Raw genomic sequence first — 20,793 nt, 5'->3', positions numbered from 1 at the left:
CATGCGTCACGTGGTACGAGTCAGTCGCGCTTCAATGTAGCCCTTGCCGTAGACGGGCTGGCGCATGACTTCATGGTGCTTGACGAGGGTTGTGACTGCCATTATTTTTGACTTGTGACGTCACTGTTTTTTACCATGGGGTTTGATGTAAGTTGTGACGTCCATTATGTTTTCATGTGGTGTCAATTCAGGTGCTACTGACACAGGTGACTGAGATATTAGCGCATGGCGGTACTGGTACACTTCACTGGCCTGATGGGGCATGACAACAAGGGGTTCGACGAGGGTTGAGACTATCCTTAAGCCAGGAACACACTTACCCGATGCTACGCCATGCGACGCTACCCGATGCTACCCGACGCCTTGCCACGTTTTGGTGGGGTGTGCCCATCTATCCGACGCAAGTACACGTCGCGTACAGGCCACAGCTTTTATCACAATAATCACTGTCACAATCGCAACGCATCTTTTGTTCTTAATGCACTATTTTGAGCAAAACCTTGTAATAAATTGTTAGTTAAATTTTATGAGCACAACCATCTAATAAATTCTTAAACTTAATTGTTTTAAATAAAGTTACTCTTAACCATCATAATTAAACAATGTTTATAAAAACTTATGCATTTTTGATCTCGTTTAATTTGGTTTACATTAAAATAACATGTTGTAATTAATATAACGACAAAATTACATGTACTTAGTTTGAAATAAACTACAAAAAATATGAGTGTCCTGTTCTGATGCTACCCGACATTACAAAATGGTGTAATTTTACGAGCAAAACTATGAAATAAATTGTTAATTAAATTTTATGAGCAAAACCGTGTAATAAATTGTTCCAATTTTAGTATATGTACCGCCGAAGCGAGTACAATAAATTGTTAGTTAAATTCATTATATCAAAAAATCGTATTCCGGTGTTTTGATTAATTTTCTACCAAACCATTAAAATTAATTTTTTAAATAAAAACTAATTAATTTTTAATCACAGTTAATTTGGTTTATATTAAAATAAGTATGTTGTAATTAATATAACGACAGTAATACATGTAGTTTGAATAAAAATATGAGTGTCCGGTTCTTCTGTTTTTGACTGTACTGGATGCTACCCAACAAAAATCTGGACAGTGGGGATCGCAGAGCGTCGGGTAGGTTAGCGTGGCATAGCATCGGGTAAGTGTGTTTCTGGCTTTACATTTTGCCTTGTGACGGACCTGTTTTTTCCCCCTGGGGTATGATGGGAACCGTGATCACAATTATCTTTACCTTGGACGTCCCTGCAGGTGTTACTAGCCCAAGGAGCTAGCTACTGTCTCGCCTGACAACTTGCTTAAACTTGGGCAAGACGTACGTTACGTCAGGTCGGCCATGCAATGGCATGCACTAGAAATTAGTAGCCCGTAAGTACCACTACTACGTCACATCGCACATACGTTTTTTGTTAATTATAAGTTGTTTGTGGTGCAGCTGATTTGAACTGATTTTTTAAATAAACAATTTTATGTCAATTTATTTTCCAATTTTTGTTTTCAAGAATCGTATTTAATAAAATTACAAAATATATATTTTTAATGTAATTTTATTTTAAACAACATAGCACATGTATNCCTAAGGCGATGTCGGGGAGTGGAAGACACCTGTAGAATTGGCCTGAAGCCTGCAGAATAAAATCAAGTGGAAAAATACAGTGCTTCCGATTTCAAACGAGGTTTTTATTCCATATTAAGGTTGAATAAATAAATACTTTTCATTATTATTCCAACAATTATTTGCAACTACAAGACGAAAGCTTCATATACATACATTTCAAAAATAGACTTTAATAACAGAGGCGAATTTTATTAAAAAGGCGATAACTTGTATAACAGGACAAATTGGGATGCCTTTCAAGTAATTTGTAAAAGCAACTCAATAAAATTAACTCACCCGTGTATAATATAAATTTCATAAAAAACAGACTAAAATGGCGACGAAAATCAGGACAAGATACATGGATTTTTATGGTAATAAATTGTATACGTTCAATCGTATATAACGACGTATATCATCTTTTCAGTGTTTCGTAATAATAATTTAGTAACTAGCAAGCTGGAAAATATGAACAAACCTTAGGCTCAGAGATATTTTGTCATTTGGAGGTTGAATGTTTTCCCCAAGCCACCAATGAGAAATAAATTACGATAAAAACAAGAGCATGCGACAGAAGTAATAAATATAAGAATAAACTAATAATTGTCTTTAATTTATGTCGTGGAACGCCGGTTTTTGCCACGTTTTAACAGACGCGTCTAAGACCGGCAACGTATCGCGAGGATGCGTCCACTTCATGGTCGCTCTCCCTGCCCTGAAGCGTTTACACGATGCAATTGTATGCGATTTGCACGCGCATGGAATGGAAGCTCCTGCCTTGTATCGATTCCACGAGCGCGGGACCGATGTGTTTGTCCGGTGTGTAGTGATAGGTTACCTGAAGTGTCCCATCTAGTTGAACGGTTCAATTCTTTGGCTCCACATAGAGAGCGTGTGTAGAAATCTGAGTCCCTTGCTCCGATTTTTGGAGGAAACGAGGTTATTTTATTGTACATAGTAATGATAGTTTTATACCCCTAGCGTGTGTTGAGAGTGAATATATTTATTGGCGTGAATTTGTAGTATGAGAAGGTCGATGACGTAATATTGAGTACCCCACAGCCCATCAATTAAGTTAGTTATATAGCAGGAGTAAAGCTGAATTTGGTTCACCTTTATCATATTTCATCTTGACGTCTGCTGGGTGATGGATTTGTATACAGATTACAAATGGTTGATTACAAATGGTTCGAGATTCCACTAAAATCGAAACCGCAATCGGAGCGCATCTGGAGGAAAAGACGCTAGCGGAGCCCATACACCCTGGGAGATAGAGTTGTAGTTAAGTTAGTTATATAACAGGAGTAAAGCTGAATTTGGTTCACCTTTATCCTATTTCATCTTGACGTCTGCGGGGTGATGGATTTGTATACATCTAGGGAGTGCGGGGGAGACTTGGCCGATGCATTTCGACCACTTTTTACGGCGGCATTGGTTAAGTGCACAACGTTAACCCACCCCCTCGGAAGGGGCAAGCGGGAGAAGTCAACATGCCGGCAGCATGCTGCAGGATGATGTGAGCTTCTACACCGAACCTCACGGAATAAGCAGATTTTCCGTGCGCGGAGGTGAGTCGCTCCTAACTTGAGAATCTAAACGTGTGATAAGGCCTGAGGGCTAGGTGCGCACGCTAAAGAACCTCAATGTTAAAAGAATGCGACCCCAGTGGTAAACTAATACCGATTACAAATACATTTGGGCCTGTCGTATCTCGGTGGATCGAGCGAATCCTGAAAAGGCGAGCTTGTGAAGCCTGGGACGGCTGTGCCCCCGAGCTCGGAGGGGTGGTTGCTTCTTGGAGCATCTCGACTGGTGATGCCGCAGAAGAGGGGTAGATCATTCTCTCGGGGTTAACTCGGAATAACCGATAGGGACGGTTGGCTTCTGGGGTAGAACTAGCAAAAGGGGAACTTGCAAAGCCCTGGAAGCAAACGAGCCAGGAGGTGGAACAATGTGGGTGCCCCTTGGAGGACTATGTTATTGCAGCAGGCCGAAGAAGAGGGGTATGCCTAGTGTCGTTCTTAGCATCTACGAGGTGCCCTTAGTAGGATTCTTGTTCTAAGAATCGGCAAGAGGCCTGGAGGGCGGTGTTAGAACCGAGTATGGGTGGTTGGTCTCCGAAGCGGATCGGGCGTATCATGAAAAGGTGAGGCTTTGGGGATGCCGCAGAAGAGAGGTAGATCATTCTTTGGGGAAAATCCCAAATTTCAACATTTTTGTTTTTTCTGAATTTTTCGTGCAGAATTTTGTCATCAATTCTGCAATGTAAATAGGTTTCCTTACAGCAAATTTAACGTTCTTTCAGGTGGCACAAACCAGATTTCTCTACAGTAAGTAATTCTGAAGTTTATAAGCAACTTAGTGGACCTAAGTCGAAAAATTAAAAAACACCCAAACCCTGAAATTACTTCTTTACCAGATTTGGACAGGGTTTTATAGGAAGTTTTTTGTTGCAAATGGTGAGTAGAAACACCTGAAATTTTCGACACTTATTGCCAGTCTCCCTGTAAAGTAGTTAAGCCCCTTCCGCAACAGCCAAAGGGTAGTTGAACATTAAGCCCTCCTAATATGAATTACTTTACTTTACTGACAGATATTTATAAAAACAAACAAATAACAATGTATACAAAAAACAGTAGCTTTAATGAATGGTCGGGTTTTCACACCTTTATAATAGAGACATTTGTTACAGTGTCACAATTATGTAAGACTGGAAAACGGTTCACTAGTCAAAGGGGCAAAAACGTACGTATTTGAATTCCTAAACGGTCGATTGAGACCCCTCAGATGGTTTTCGCCTTTTATCACATTTACACCTGAATTTGTACTGAGCAAGTTGGAATCCCCGAGTCGAAAACAATGATACGAAGTTTCCCTCTGGGGATGGGCTTTGCTGGGAAGAGGGAGACGGGTCAATTAATAGCTTTGAGAAAGTGAGGGCGCTGTCAGACATGGTTTAATGTTGGATTATATGGTGAGATTCAAGATTCACGTAAGCTCTCGTGATAATCGTGTTGAGCAGTTCCAAGCGGCTCATCCCCTTGGAAGAGAATTAGCAAATTACCTCCGAATGTATTGTCCGTACAGGGCATAATTTCTAAACCGCTAACTATATTAGTTATATATAATTTGAGGGGCTGTATTGATTCCGTTTTCCAAAGGTAATTGCTAACTTAATCATCTTCGTAATCAAGACTATTAGCTGGAAATGATTAGCAAATATATTTAGAGTTAATCATTGGCTAATTCTCTACTCTTTGCTTTTACTTTCACTTTTATTTTTTTTATGTCTCTATGTGAGAAAAGTTCAAAATTAATGAAATTCATAAAATATTCCATTTACGTTTTAGTGGTCAATTGACCAAGTTACTTCTTTCGATAATTATTATTTCTATGTAAGGTCTTTGTTGAGATAAAAAAGTCAGTGTCACGAGCGGGATTCGAACCCACGACCTTCGGCTAAATACGCCGCGAATCTACCATTTGAGCTATCGTGACTCTCGTACACCAACTCTCCATCACAACTTAAATAGAAAGAATAATTAATTTGAAATAAGTAACTCAATTGACCACTAAAATGTAAATGGATTAATATTTAATAAGTACTTTAGTAATTAAATTACTAATTAATATTTAATAACTACTTCATAAGTCGTTGAGAATCCAATCCTTATTACACGACATTTGAAAATGGCAAAAAGAGGTCAAATTCGAACGGTTGTAGGCTGAGATGGAGAGTTGGTGTCCGCGTGGATCGAAGTCACGATAACTAAAATAGTAGAGTAGGGTGTATTTAGCCGAAGATCATGGGTTCGAATCCCGCTCGTGACACTGACTTTTTTATCTCAACCAAGACTTTACATAAAAAGAATAATTAATTGAAAAAAATTGTACAATATTTAAAATATATAAAAAATGTAATAAAATTCATTGCAAAACGTACGTTACAGCTACTCCGCGAGCATGTTGGAAATTTATCTATAAATAACTTTTTTTTCTTCCAGGCAGGAAGTGATAACATTTGACTATCCGGTGTGATCGTCATTATAATTTTTAATTGTGACTTGCATACGTCGCACTGCGTTGTATGTACATAAATTGTTGCCTAACCTAAGTTCCGCGGGTCTCAGGATACTGGATAATTCCGCTGAGGCGCCGCCATCATTCACACAAATAATAACATTTATACTAATAAATCCATTCACATGAATAAATACAATCACTCTGACTAGAAATTTTCATACTAAATGTAGGGATTTTACGAAGGTATCACGCCTACAATCCCACTAAAAATATAAATTTAAAACTAACCTTGGTTGGTGGGTTCGTGGGGTAGTGTATGAACATACGTAAACGTAAAATTTGGTGAGTTAGTGCGGTATATGATATTCCCCCAATGCCTCAGTCCTTTCACTCTAAACACAATTACCTTAAAAACTAGCCTATCCAGTAGTACTCTTAATTTCGCCACAACTCCTCCCTCTCTCCCACACGCGCGCACACACACACACACACACACTTAACTCATCACGCTAATAAATGCACTCATTCCGCCGCATTATAGCTTCTACACAGTCGCTTCAGACGATTCGAGCCGATTGTTGTTCTATGTTTTATGTTTTTCTTGTCTAGGTTTATAGTAAAACTTAAAAAAAAAATGATGCCAGAAATTTTCAGAATATGTTTTTTGCCTACTGATCAGAGGGATGATAATGGACAGGTGATTACTGGAAAATCAGGAATGATAAAATCGTGTAGACTTATTTGTCCAATGTCGACGGTTACCGCTAAACTTGTTTTCTTGCCAAGACGTTATTTAGGAAATGGGTTCGTGTTTAAACCAGCTTCTATCTACCAATCGCGTGCTTTATTTTAGCACAAATTAAGATACACGTTTTCAAACTTTAAGAAAATCGTAACTTTTTACAATTATCTATCAAACAGACAGTGTACTTCTCTTGATAGAGATGAAATGTAATCATTAGTAATATAATATTATATCTAAATTTAAGCATATCTGGCTAGATTTATTGGCACAATTATATACCATTTGGCACGGCTCCCTCAGGTAGGTTACCGCTGTTGGTGACAGGTTCTCAGTCGACCCCCCTGTGTCTTGTTCGAGAAATCCATGAACTAGGGAGTCTTGACAAAACGGTGGTTGTCTGAAACGAAAAAGCGGACAAGACGGCTAAGACTGGGACGTCCTAATAAAATCGGCCTGGCCCTCTGACTCTAAAATTGCATTAAAAATATGATTAAAAGAATGTGGGAGCATCGATGAGCCGGGTCGGCACAGAGGATCTCACGTATCATTAGTATTGTTGATAGATAGCTCTCGGAGGATCTGACTCGTAGAAGGAGGGTAATACTCACACGGTTAAGGATAGGCCATGCGAGGCTGACACATGGACACTTCCTTTGGGGTCAAGGCCATATATATCCGGCATGTAGAGGAAAGTTGCCCGATCGGTCCCACATGACGGTGCCATTCCTTGGTGCTCCATACGGAGAGCGAGTAAGTTTTTGGGCCTGATAACATAGAAGTGCTTGAGCACGGCGGCGAGAATTTGGGTCCCCTGTTCCATTTCTTGGAGAAGACAGGGTTGTTTTATTGTTTATTGCACTTTATAGATATCTCGTGTTACCTCCCAATTGTGCTTTGAGAGTAGAAATATTTATTGGCGTGAATGTGCATTGTGAGAGGTCCAACAAGGAGCAATTGAGTTCCTTCGACTTCCATCTAGTTCAATTAGATTATTTATATAATACGTGTGGAGCATATCCTAGTGCTGGAGCAGTAGGACGTACTCCACCAACCTAAAGCCAGAAACACATTTACCCGATGCTACGCCATACGACGCTACCCGACGCAAATCAAAACTCTGATTTTCCATAAGGTTGTATTACCCCCGAGCACATCTACCCGATGCTATGCCACGCTAACCTACCCGACGCTCTGCGATCCCCACTGTCCAGATTTTCGTCGGGTAGCAAGGAGGACAGTCGAAGACAAAAGAACCGGACACTCATATTTTTATTCAAACTATATGTATTATTGTCGTTATATTAATTACAACATACTTATTGTAATATAAACCAAATTAAACTGTGATTAAAAATTAATTAGTTTTTATTTAAAAAATTAATTTTAATGGTTTGGTAGAAAATTAATCAAAACACCGGAATACGATTTTTTGATATAATAAATTAAACTAACAATTATTGTACTCACTTCGGCGGTACATATACTAAAATTGGAACAATTTATTACACGGTTTTGCTCATAAAATTTAATTAACAATTTATTTCATAGATTTGCTCGTAAAATTACACCATTTTGTAATGTCGGGTAGCATCAGAACAGGACACTCATATTTTTATTCAAACTATATGTATTATTGTCGTTATATTAATTACAACATACTTATTTTAATATAAACCAAATTAACTGTGATTAAAAATTAATTAGTTTTTATTTAAAAAATTAATTTTAATGGTTTGGTAGAAAATTAATCAAAACACGGAAATACCATTTTTTGATATAATGAATTTAACAATTTATTACAAGGTTTTGCTCAAAATAGTGTATTAAGAACAAAAGATGCGTTGCGATTGTGACGTGTACTTGCGTCGGATAGATGGGCACACCCCACCAAAACGTGGCAAGGCGTCGGGTAGCATCGGGTAGCGTCGCATGGCGTAGCATCGAGTAAGTGTGTTCCTGGCTTAACGAAGTGATTGGCGTGTAATTAAGATAGAATGCATTTAAGAATGAGTGTGAATGTGAAGGGTTTGTGATTTTGGAACTGATTGCGTAGTGGGCTGAAATGAGCTATTTGTTAATAGCCCCTAGAGCCCAACCTCGGCGGCTGTACGGCAAGACCGAGGTTTAACCCGGACTGCCAACACCATGGGATAGGCGATTCTCAAGGTAATTCATTGAATATTACAAAAGCTAGAATTGACGATGGACTACGAAATGTGACAGGCTCAACTCTGTGCACGTATGTAAAAGCGTGTGTAGATTTAGGCATATGTAAATCATTAATCACTCAAACGCTCACCCTAATAAATACTTTCATTCTATATGGCAAAAACCACATGTGGAAAGCCGTCAAACGCGACCATGTGTATCTTGTGTTGTCGGGCGCCAACCTGATGATTCAAGTAGTTTTGGCAGTTGGATTGTGCTATTAAAATAATATTCCTAATCTTCTTCCATATTTAAAATGGGTTTTAAAGCAAAGTCAAATTATTTAGTAAAGGAAGATTGATGTTGATAAAGACGACTTGAAACAGTGGTACAATTAATTAAAGGTGAAAAATGTTTATATTGCTGTTTGCGATTTGATCATTATGATGATTAACATGTATACATGTTTCATGAAAGGCTTGAGTGAGAAACGTCTTTCCCTTCGGTTGTTTTTGAAGAAACAGTATAGCTGCCCCCGAACATAGCCAGGGGAAGCCCGAAGCGGATTTCAAGCTTAGCGAGGTAATAGTAATAAACTTTGCATAATTGAACGATCTGATAAACGGTTGCCGTCCTCCCTAATGAATAGCATCACGACGGAATGGCCAGAGCCGGTTTAAGGATTGTCATGAAACGATACAATCATGAGGGATATTTGTATTCGGCTTCCTGCCGATTTTCCAAAAGGACGCCAAGGTAGAACGACTAACGGCGAGAAATTAAAAATGAGTTTGCGCCGCAAAACCCTAACCTGTATTTATTACCACTGTTTATCTCGAATTTTGCCAGAGACTGTCTGAGATAATTTGTAATTAGAGGGAATTATTTATAACGGTCATTACTTGCTAATTCCCGCCCTGCTACTCTGGTACAGCGACAGTCTCTTTTATAAATTCATACTCAAATCCCTGTGCGTTAATTTCCAATTAAATACTTTAATTTAATATTCCTCTTATTTACGTCTTCTAATAGGGCAAGGTGAATTATATAAGGGTTTTTTTACGAGGGTTNAAAGTTTCATTGGATTCAGCCTATAGAAAAACATATAAAACGATACATATGATGATTATTAATGATAATTGTTCCAGTTTTGGATTTTGGATCAAAATTTTGGATGGTTTGCTGTGGTCCAATCGATTCGAAAAAGTTTCATTGGATTCAGCCTATATAAAAACATATAAAACGATACATATGATGATTATTAATGATAATTGTTCCAGTTTTGGATTTTGGATCAAAATTTTGGACGGTTTGCTGTGGTCCAATCGATTCGAAAAAGTTTCATTGGATTCAGCACACCTAAACATAAAAAATTTGGAGAACGTACCTCCTTGGGTACTATTGTTTTTTTTCACTATTTTTGCATTTTGGCCCCACTATACGTCATTGCGCTCCGTCTTCTCATTATGCGCCTTGCCAAATGTTGATGGGTTGCCATGTCAACGTCTAAACAATGTTAGATTTTTTTTCCAGGTTTTTTTTTATTATTATGTATTTTCGCCAGTCATTCCACTCAAAATATTTGGCCAATTTTTTATTGTAAAAACCGAGTTTTAGATATTCTAAATGGTTTTTGATAACAGTATATTTTATCCCGAAAAAATTCCTCTGGAAGGAAAGGTTTTGAAAAGTACAATTTTCAACGATTAAATCCCCCTTTCTCCCCTACGATCTACATAGGTGTGTAGAATTATAAGTTCGTTTATAGGTTGATTTGTTTAACATCTATTTCTAACAACGTGACGTTTTAGTTCCACATAATTTGTTTTCTTTAGAGTCAAGTTCTGACAGGTGACAGGGTGTCCCAGTAAATCCGAGGTCGCATTCCGAAAATGAAGAGGCGTGTGGGACGTGGTTCGTTTCTTCCTCCGCAATCATATTCGTGCTGTTTTCCGCTCGCACGAGGTAAAAGTTGATTCAATAAGAAAGACGACTGTAATGTCCAAAAGCCTCTTGTTTTTCATGCAACGTTTTGAGTGTTGCTGGAAGGGGGTGATGTTTTACTTTCGCACTCGACAATCGAATAAGCTCCTAAGCGGCAGTCGGACTTATAAAATTCATTGATATTTGATACTTATTTCCATTCGTATTTCGCCGCCGTATAATCACTATCAGTTAAGTTGTCAGATGCCAGAAAACATACAGGTTATTCTGGGCATGCAACGTGATCATAGATGTATCGGATGTCATGGATTGCTATCAAAGGGAATTCAATTGGCACTTGTGGGTCGCTTGAATTGGTTACTATTTCGCTTTAATTAAGAAATGTTAACGCAAAACTTCAATGTACGACATTAAACACAATGCACATTTAAAAGTCAATATTTTAAACAAACTTATGTGATCCCTTAAAACTGATTAAAATCTACCGTTTTTAGGTGCCCTTCGGTGTGGTTAAGGGTGAGCGGAGGGTCTGTGGGGGGAATATAGATCACGCAACAGAACTGTCATACTGGGCAGGTTAATTAATGTACTGAATGTAGCACGAGACATCGGTTGGATATCAAATACCCCGGCTTCTCCGCAATTTTTAATTTGATGTTCGGTTTGTACCGAAAGAATTGTAACAAAACTTACATCCACATCATTCATCACAAAAGTTGAAGCTTTAACTTGATCCAAAGAAACGAAATACCTAGGTGTTATCCTTGACCAAAGACTCAAACGGAGAAAAAACATAGGCAACATTCTGCAGCAAGAATCTACTTAACATTGGTCAGATGTTATGAAGCAAAAACTGAGGAATAGATTCCAGGATGGCGTGTTTACACCACAACGATCAGGCCCCTGGTCACATTTGGAGCTCGAGTGTGGTGGCCAAAACACTGAGCAAGGAGTCACACATCGAATTACAAATTCTACAAAGACTAGCTGTCGTAATATAACAGGGGCAAACTGAACTTGATCTTCCACCCTTATTTATGTACAAAGTATGGCTTTAGAAAATGCCAACCGACTCCTTAGATACAAGTAAATAAAGCCAGGTCATAGGTAATAGAGACTTTTGGAAGAAAGCTAACCCAAAGTTTCCAAAATGGGAACTCATGGTTGTGAATGATTCCATACAGATGAATCAAATATGGAACAGGACGTTCGTATAGGGAGGACTAGACCTAACAATTTTCCAAGAGGAAGTCCATGCAAACCACACTATTCACAGGAGGGGAAAATTAATATGAAAGGTACATAGATTTTCATACTCTGGGACAGTCAGGCAGCTATAAAGGCGCTAAATTCGTATGCTTTCAGCTCCAAATTTGCCTGGGAATTTGCCTAATGGGTCTATTTTTTTCCCATCCACCTCCTCGCCGTACCTAAGGGAGACCCCATACCGGCCTAATGGGTCTAATAAAACACAACAATATTGGGAATGTGGGTTTTGGGACATGAAGGTTAGGAGGGATCAGAACGAAAACTAGGTGAACCGGAGAGTGTGCTTAAGTTTGAACTAGAAAAATGAAAAAAGAAAACTTGAAGCACTGAACGAAAACACCAGGTATGAGGCAAGCTAAGAGATTTTATAAATATCTAAAATGAAGTCGGAGGAACTCCTCTCTCTCTCTCTCTCTCAGCAGGCTGGATTTGAGGCCTCTATAACGGTTACCGCCCTCTTAACTACCACCTAAAGAAAATGGGCAAAGCATAGACAGAACCATGCCGAATCTTCCAGGCGGAACAAGAAGCACATATTTGTGAACGTGAAGCATTACCCCAGTTATCATACAGCTACGATAAGTCAATTTTCAAACCAAAAAAAATGTGCGAAGAGGCACCGAAGAAAGTGCTTAGTCTTTTGGAAAAAGTATACATTCCAAAGTATGGTTATAATTTATAGGGTTTTTTTAATCATTATTAGACACCTCCTTTATAAAAAACCTCACCCCTTTCTGAAAACTAAGGCTGTATCTAGACAAACGGCTTATCCGGAAAACCCATACACGATTTTAAAGATTAGAACTAAACATTCGAGTTAGATTACGTAAAAGTATACTAGACAACAGATATAAAATTTTCTTGACGTCAAAATAGAATGGATTGAACCAACCCTTCCAATTTGTGCAGAATCAGGTCCAACAAACTCGAATCCTTAAATCCCTCTTGAACGTCCAGGTTTCATGTTTGTTTTCCAACCGCACCATCCATAACGACCTAAATGTCCCCTTTTAAAACATCTGCATTTTCAGATGCTCCTGAAAAAAATTTTGGTGAATGAGTGGACCGCGCCACTCTTCAATTAATTAGCCTGCTCCTAGGAAAGGCTCAACAATTGGGGGAAGCTATTTGGTAACTACTGGTGGTTAACAAGTTATCCCTAGATGTGACCATTACTTCAAGAATGTTTTCGCGTTATGACCTATGAGCCTGCAGCACGTCCTTATACTCTCGTTAATAGAGCACGCTGCAAACATTAGGTACAGCAACAGGGTAGTCTCTCGTACTCTCAACAGCCGACGTCTGTCGGCATGATGCCCTTCCATCTGTTCGAGTCTACAGACTTTCTCTACGACATCCAGCTCATCGACACCAGTCCACAGACTTCAACCAACAGCTTAATCCGTAACTCCTGCCCTTCTTAGGACCAGCAAAACTCCCGGTCACTAAAATACAGTAAAACAGGCATATTTACCCCATAAATCGAAACGGGGACGGAGAGAATTGCTGTTGTGCTCAAGCATAATTCTAATTTAGATATTCCTACAACCTATTTCCATAGGGCCAAGTAAGACACCCTTCAACTATGTGGAAGTCATTGAACAACCTTTATTGACACGCCGGAGACATGCGCCCAAATAATGAGCGTCCTCTTTCAACCGTATCACCTTACATCTTATCTATCTCTAAATCATGTCTCTATGTTGGAAGTGGTTAATGATGTTGAAGGGTTAGTGGCGAAATTCTATGGCACCAAGGACAGTAAGGCCTAGGATAATTACGTAGAGTGAATGTAACGGATTACCGTCCAAAATCTCACAAAAATAGAGTGGGCAATACGAAATGGAACGAAAGAGCTAGGTTGTGAGTAATTTTGATTGAGGTTTGAAATAACCGAAATGTCCCTTGACTTTGGCGCATGACAAGGGTGGTTAGGGCTGAGTTAAAACCCAAGATTCCACAAAAATTTGTGTACCATATTTCAAAAATAGTAATACTATAATAGTAAATAATGTCTTTTCCTTTATGAAAGATTTTAAATATATTTGAAAAATATAATAATTATAATTAAAAAGAAATTTTAAAAAATGGCCCAATATATGTATAATCTCGTGTGGTGCGAAGACACTATTACCATATCACGGATGTTTCCAGCGTCCAAAGAAATGTTGCTGGATGTGTCCCTCTTAGTTAAAGGTGCCATTCCTTGGCTCCATATAGAGAGCGTGTACGGATGCCTCCCGATATGGGATCTGCGCTTCAGCACGGCTGAGAAAATTTGGTTCTTCTGTTCCGATTCTTGCAGTAAACGGGGTTATTTTATTGTGTGTATTTCTGATAGTTTTGTGCTTCTGACGAGTATTGAAAGTGAATATATATATTTGCGTGAATGTGTAGTGTTAGAGGGCCAATGGGGGAATACTGAGTACTCCATTGACCATCACTTAGGTTAGTTTAGGTTAGCCCGGCTGAATTTCTCTTGAACCGATGAAGCTATCAAAAAACAAAAAATACGTAATTTGTTGAACTGGGCCTGAGGTACCCTGTATAACTTTTCTCCAAAAAAAGGTAAAAATTTGAAACTAGACCAAAAAATATTAAATACGTATTTTTTTAAAGTGTCATTGGTTGAAGAGAAATTCAGCCAGGTTATCTAAAAAGGACAACCTTTATAATAGGTGTAAAAGTGCAAGACGGTTTGGGATCGCTTGGGCCCTATTAATTATCATTTAATCAAATGGTTTTTAATGTAAAAAATTGTGTTAATTTTTAGTATTTTGAGCAGCTTTTCTTAGCACCTTAATGTTACACTTTAATATTCGAGAGCCAATACGATTTCCGATCCTATAAATTAAAACGGATTGAGTTTCAATACTAAAATTCTCGATTATATGGGGCGTTAGCTGTTATTTCGCTCTTTAGCTAGTAATTTTCACTAACCAAAGCGATAATTGGCTCTATTCAGCAATAAACTAGATCTCAAACAATATATATTATTGAGGGGTTCACGTCTGCGTCGGCTGCGGTCTTGTGGTGGAACGCCAGATGGCGTACAACTTGACGTACAAATATATTTATCACACGCTCGTTTCCGTGTTATTTAAACCACTGGAAATGTGAAGCACTAACGAGATCCCGGCATGTTGGAGATAACGTGTGAACACACTGGAAAGTGGATGGGAACGGCATAGCCCTAAGTATTCAACTTATATAGAAATCGGTAGCTCTTTGTTGCTTGTGTAACCTTAGTGCAAGACTGTTTTTACAAATGAACAAAGAGTGCATTTTTCTTCATAAAAACTTGACCTCCACTTTTTTCACCAGTCTTTGATAGTCTTAAGATGTTCTTGTATGTTGGAGGAAGGTTGGAAAGGATTCGAGTTAGAGCATAAAATTGTGGTATCNTATATATATGAGAATTAAGGTTGAGTATGGCAGCGATTATTTGGGTCCTCTGTTCAGATTCTGGGAGGACACTATATTGATTTATTGTATACAGAACTGATAGTTTTGTCTCGATAGCGTGTGTCAAGTCTGAATGTATTTATTAGCGAGAATTTGTAGCGTGAGAGGGCCGATGGCGTAATCCATCCTTAATTAGATTAGTTATATAGTTCGAGTAGCGGGTGAGGAATATTAAGTACATACTCCACCTGAGTGAATCGACTGTAAATAGGAAACAGTCTATTTAATGGTGAGAGTGTGAGAGGGTTGGATTGAGACTGATTGCAATGGGTGCTAAAATGATCTAGCTTTTCGTAACTTTTGGAGCCCTATCTCGGAAGCTGGGCGGATACTACCGAAGTATGACCTCGTACCACCTACAACCTTGGTAATTCACTGTAAACTACAAGAGCTCGTCTATGAACTGCGACAAGCAAAGGGCTAAATTCTGTGTATGTACATGACTGTGCTGATTTAAGCTTATATAAATCTGTAATCGTTAAAAACACCTTTATTCAAGAGATTGAATATTATTTAATGATTGTTTATATATGAAATATAAATACTTAATACTTACAAATATATATGTAAGCTATAAATCATCATCAGAAATAGTAGTGTAAAACACACACGTGGTTAAAAAAATTCTAAATTTAGTCTTTTCTAACGTGCGGAAACATGATTCCAAATGGAAATAAATTGATACAAATAAAGCATTTTAATAAATCAAATCTGTTCCAACCTGGGTAGCTTATTTGCAATTTTAATTTATTGTAAGCTTGCCTGTACATAATGGGTTTGTTAATTACGTGATTTGCATGACTACAGTTCCATTGCAGACCTGGACTTGTAAATTTACTAAAGGATATAAGCAGTTTCCCATTTGTGTATTTAAAAATTACCATATTCGCTCAATGAGTCGTTTTAAATACAATTTACATAGTAACCGGGTTGATGACTTCAAAGAGGCAAATGGCTCCATTTTATCGCCTAAAGAGTGGAAAAGTCCTTACCAAGTAAATGTCCTGCAACGTTCACATGTTCACCCTACCCGTATTTAAAACTATTTTAACAAACACATATATTGTGAATAATATTTAGAAACTGGAACGAGAGCATATTTAATAAATAGATGGAATGAAGTTATGAATTAAATTTTATTTAGTAATTCTAATTGTAGTGCTTAAATGAATTATGAGATAATAAACATACAAATATGTTGATAATATTGTATTTCTGATAATGATAAAATTAAAAATAATTATTATTTTTATTTTATAATTAATACTTATTATAAATTATACCTTTTTCTTCACAGTAAACTAAGAATTCAGAAATATTTGTGAATAGTTCCGATACCTTTAGGGTCAAAACTGTATATATTCAATTAATTGAGGTTTTTAGTTGAGACAGAAAAGTCAATGGCACGAGCGGGATTCGAACCCACGATCTTCGGCTTCACACGCCGCTGCTCTACCACTTGAGCTATCGTGACCTCGATCCACTCGGACACCAACTTCCCATCTCAACCGCTCCCTCAAAACCCAACTCATTTGTTGTCGAGAATCTAACCCGATTACACGACATTTGAAAAATGGCAAAAAGGAGGGAAAATTCAAAAGGTGGGGTTGAGATGGGAAGTTGGTGTCCGAGTGGATCGAGGTCACGATAGCTCAAGTGGTAGAGCAGCGGCGTATCTAGCCGAAGATCGTGGGTTCGAATCCCGCTCGTGCCATTGACTTTTTTTATCTCAACTAAAAACCTTAATTAATTGTAATATATTAATTGGTCAAGCGGACCACGAAATTAGTGAATGTATATATTCAATTTATTATAAAAAATAAATTTCGAAATGAAAAATTTCCGTCGTAGGTGGGATTCGAACCCAGGATCTTCGCCATAGGCGATGGAATTCACGGCAACTCATGAGGTAGACCATCAAAAGACTGTGGGTTCAAATCCTACCTGTGACGGAAACTTTTTATTTCGGAAAATCGTGTATTATAAATTTAATATATACATATAACACTTAAACATTTAATAAGAGTAGATTAATCCAATATTTAAATGGCGATTCAAATTTTTTGTTTTCAATCTGACAAAAATAATGAGGATGCGCTATCTGAAGCCTCACATTTCATGGAATGTGTAGGGAAAACATAACTGGACTTTTTCGTAATATACAAAAGCCTTTTGATTCTGTGTAACCCAGATGTAGATAACTTTCTAAATTTTTGTGTATACTATTTGAAAAACGGAATTCTACTAGAATTGAAGTTTGTTTAACTAAACTAACAGAAATTATTGCAGGAGTTCGCCAAGGAAGTGTTTTGGGGTCTATACTTTTCCTCACCTTTATCACTCGTACTCTCAATAAGAACAGATAACGGAGGGTTGTTTAGAAGGTTTTACGGTCGGGTTACACGATTGGTAGTTTTTGATGGCCTTGAGAATGGTCGGTTATGGGTCGAACTGATGGGTGATGTCCGTGGACTGACGTCGAAAAACCGGGTCATTGTACCACGTTTCGGTAGAATCTAACCCTTTAACATCATTAACTATTTCCAACATCACTCATTCCAACAAAACATTTTTACTACTTAATAAACTGGATTGGTTTCTCTTTTTAAAGCGAAACACGTAGCACAGAAACGTCAATCAGAAAGCAAGAATTATATTTTTTATGTTGAAGTTAAAAATATTGAGTGAGTTTTGTGTCATGAGGTTCCCGCATACTCGGTCATCCTAAAAAGGACTCTGAGGATCTTTAACGTCCGCACCTAGCCTATTCGGCCTTAACGGACGTTTTGATTCTCGAGATGAGAGCTGACGCACCTCCGCATACGACAGGATGTATCAATAACATAGGGGCATGATTTAGAGATAGTTAAGATTTAAGTTGATACAGTTGGAAGAGGACGCTCATGTTTTGGGCGTATGTGACCGCAGTGTCGATAAAGTTAGTTCAATGAGCCCCACATAGTTGGGTGCCATTACATGGCTCTATGTAAAGAGGTTGTCGGAATACCTATATTAGAATTATGCTTGAGCACAACAGCAATTCTCTCAGTCCCCGTTCCGATTTTTGGGGTAAACATGCCTGTTTTTCTGTATTTTAGTGACCGGGCGTTTTGCTGGTCCTAACAAGGGCAGGAGTTACGGGTTGAGCTGTCGGTTGAAGTTTGTGGACTGGTGTCGATGAGCTTGATGTTTTAGCAAGAGTAAACTCGGCAGCGAGCGAAGGCCTCTTGCAGCAGGCAGTTGAGAGTGCGAGAGAAGATGCCGCGTACGTGACACGCGAAACTCTCACGCCCCACAGTCTCCCATAATTTTAGTAACAAATGACATTTAATATCTGCCCTATGGCTGGGAGTTACGTTTCACAATATTAATGGGATTAACGTTGATTGCAAGTGGTATATCTTGGTAATAAAACCGTTTTGTCTATTACGATCAATCCTGTGATAAAAATGAAATCTGGTGTGAAAAAGGAAGGTTTAAAAAAACCCAGACTTGTAGGTTCTTTCCATTTTTGTTTTAATTATAAACGAGTGTTATTTTCCTTAATTCCTTTCAACACAACTTTACAAAACAATGTTATAGATTCATATTTATGCACTAAATTATTATTTTTATTTTTCGAAAACAAAATCAAAAATACCTTTTTAAAAAGTACGCCAAATATGATGAATCGATGAAAACAAAGGTGACCGCTTATTCTGAATACATGGTAATCACATCTTTAAAAAATATTTAGAATTTTTTAGTTTGCAATTATTCTTATGTTTTCAAAATTGACAACACCCGCCCGATCATGGTTTCTAGTTCAGAGGTCTAGCTTACTCGCTCACTGTAATGGTTCAAACCGGCCCTAGACCAGATATGAAGCATTGAGCAACTTACCTCTACAAACGAGACACATGCGTGGGTTTTCACCAAGAAAGAGGTGTCCGTGTGTCAGACCGGGCCGATCCTCAATCGGGTTAGCACTTTTCTTTTCGTTTCAGACATCAGAGGGCCATTTGTTCAGTCGTGCGCTTAACTGACGCTCCCAACGCTCTCTTACACATTACTGCTCGCACAGGGTAACAGGGCTGATCGCGGTAATTAGGTCTGAAGGGCGAGACGTTTCCCCAAACCACCACCACAGTTTTCAAAAACGCCAACACAACACATCCCTCCAACAAGAGTCACAAGAGGGGCCACTGAGAATCTGTCCTCTGCTGATACCGCACTTAGGTAGTCTGTGCAGACGAGGAAGGTGGTTTTCAATGGATTCAGACTAGTAAATAACTTTTTAATTTATTTAGTTATATCTTATATTAAGAACCGACGCTTACCTTCTTTTTAACACAAATTTAGGGCACTTTCTGATTATCGCACCACCATTTGTGCAGTGATTATATACCTGCAGTTAGCTAGATTATCCAGAAACCAATCATTAAATAAAATTACACAGAGAGAGAAAACTACCATTGGTGTTAAACGCTTTTGTCGCAAAGGTTGTGGACTAAACGAGAAGTTGTCCTTATGGCTAACACCATGATAGTCTAGTTGGACAAAGAAATACAGCTATGGGTGGTCTGGTTCCTCGGTACTGCTCAATAGCGTGTCTATGAAAAAGACTCCCACTACAGCCCCGGAAGCCCTTCTGAATCTACCATTACCACATATTTTCATCCAGGGAGAAGCTAGACTCCCAATTCATGGTTAATACAGGGACAGGCTCCAAGAGACTACTCGCATAACGAGAAGAAACGAACGCTTCGGAGAGAGCTTGAGGCAGACAGGGTCCAGGTTATGCCTATTAATGCCATGATCCCTAAATTTGCATTTGAGAAAAAAATTCAAATTAAAATACCATGGAGCGCAGACTGGGAGAAAGGAATTGCAGTTAATGCCGACCATATGTGGTATAGAATGGTTCTAAACCCGAAGTGGTATTTATAAAAATAAACCAAGAACTAAAATTCATACAAGCCTTGGACAATATTTCAAGCAGAGACTGTGGGTATTTAACACTGTGCCAAGGAGCTTACAAAGCTACGCATGTCTAACATACCTATGGTCATCTACTCTGACAGTAATGTAAGTAAGCTGTCACAGACGGAAATTTCCGTATCTGTTGTAAAGCCCAGTGTTGTTTGGGATTTCATTAGGTGTCAATGGGAGGGCAGTGTGGAAAACAACAAATTTACCATTTCTAGGTACCAGAGCACACAGGGCAGAGGAGATAAATCGGCCAAGGAGAGTTCCATGAGAACACCTCTGCGCTCGACACACTTTTGTGACATACCAAACCGCCAAAAACGTAGATTCATAAGACAATGGATTAAAAGTAAGTCCTCGGTTCAATGGGAATATTTCCCAGGATAGGCATGTGAAAAAGTGAAGCGGAAATAGTGGAGCATGTCCTCTGGTGGTGTCAGGGGTTATGTGGGCAAAGATTCCTGGGAGAGGAAAAGCCTAGGCCTAAAGAATACACATCGCAAAAATAATTGGGAACTGAAGACAATAATGGAGATTCACATTGCACTGGTCGCAGTGCGTATGTCGTAAAGAGGCCAATTCCTCTAATCTAATGGATCAAG

The 20,793-nt window shown here is 38.5% G+C and overlaps 1 protein-coding gene and 1 non-coding gene across 2 annotated transcripts in view; one reads left to right on the top strand and one right to left on the bottom strand.

The window, feature by feature from the left end:
* Positions 1–20,793, top strand: part of LOC106670715 (Down syndrome cell adhesion molecule-like protein Dscam2) — a 548,059-nt gene that overhangs the window by 231,524 nt on the left and 295,742 nt on the right. The window lies entirely within an intron of this gene.
* On the bottom strand, positions 16,625–16,697 carry Trnah-gug. Its single transcript has one exon. It is a non-coding gene; the product is annotated as a tRNA-His (tRNA).

This window comes from Cimex lectularius, unplaced genomic scaffold (genome assembly GCF_000648675.2).
Source record: "Cimex lectularius strain Harlan isolate CLEC.00 unplaced genomic scaffold, Clec_2.1 scaffold107, whole genome shotgun sequence".
Lineage (NCBI taxonomy): Eukaryota > Metazoa > Arthropoda > Insecta > Hemiptera > Cimicidae > Cimex > Cimex lectularius.
This window is presented reverse-complemented; position numbering and strand designations above follow the sequence as displayed.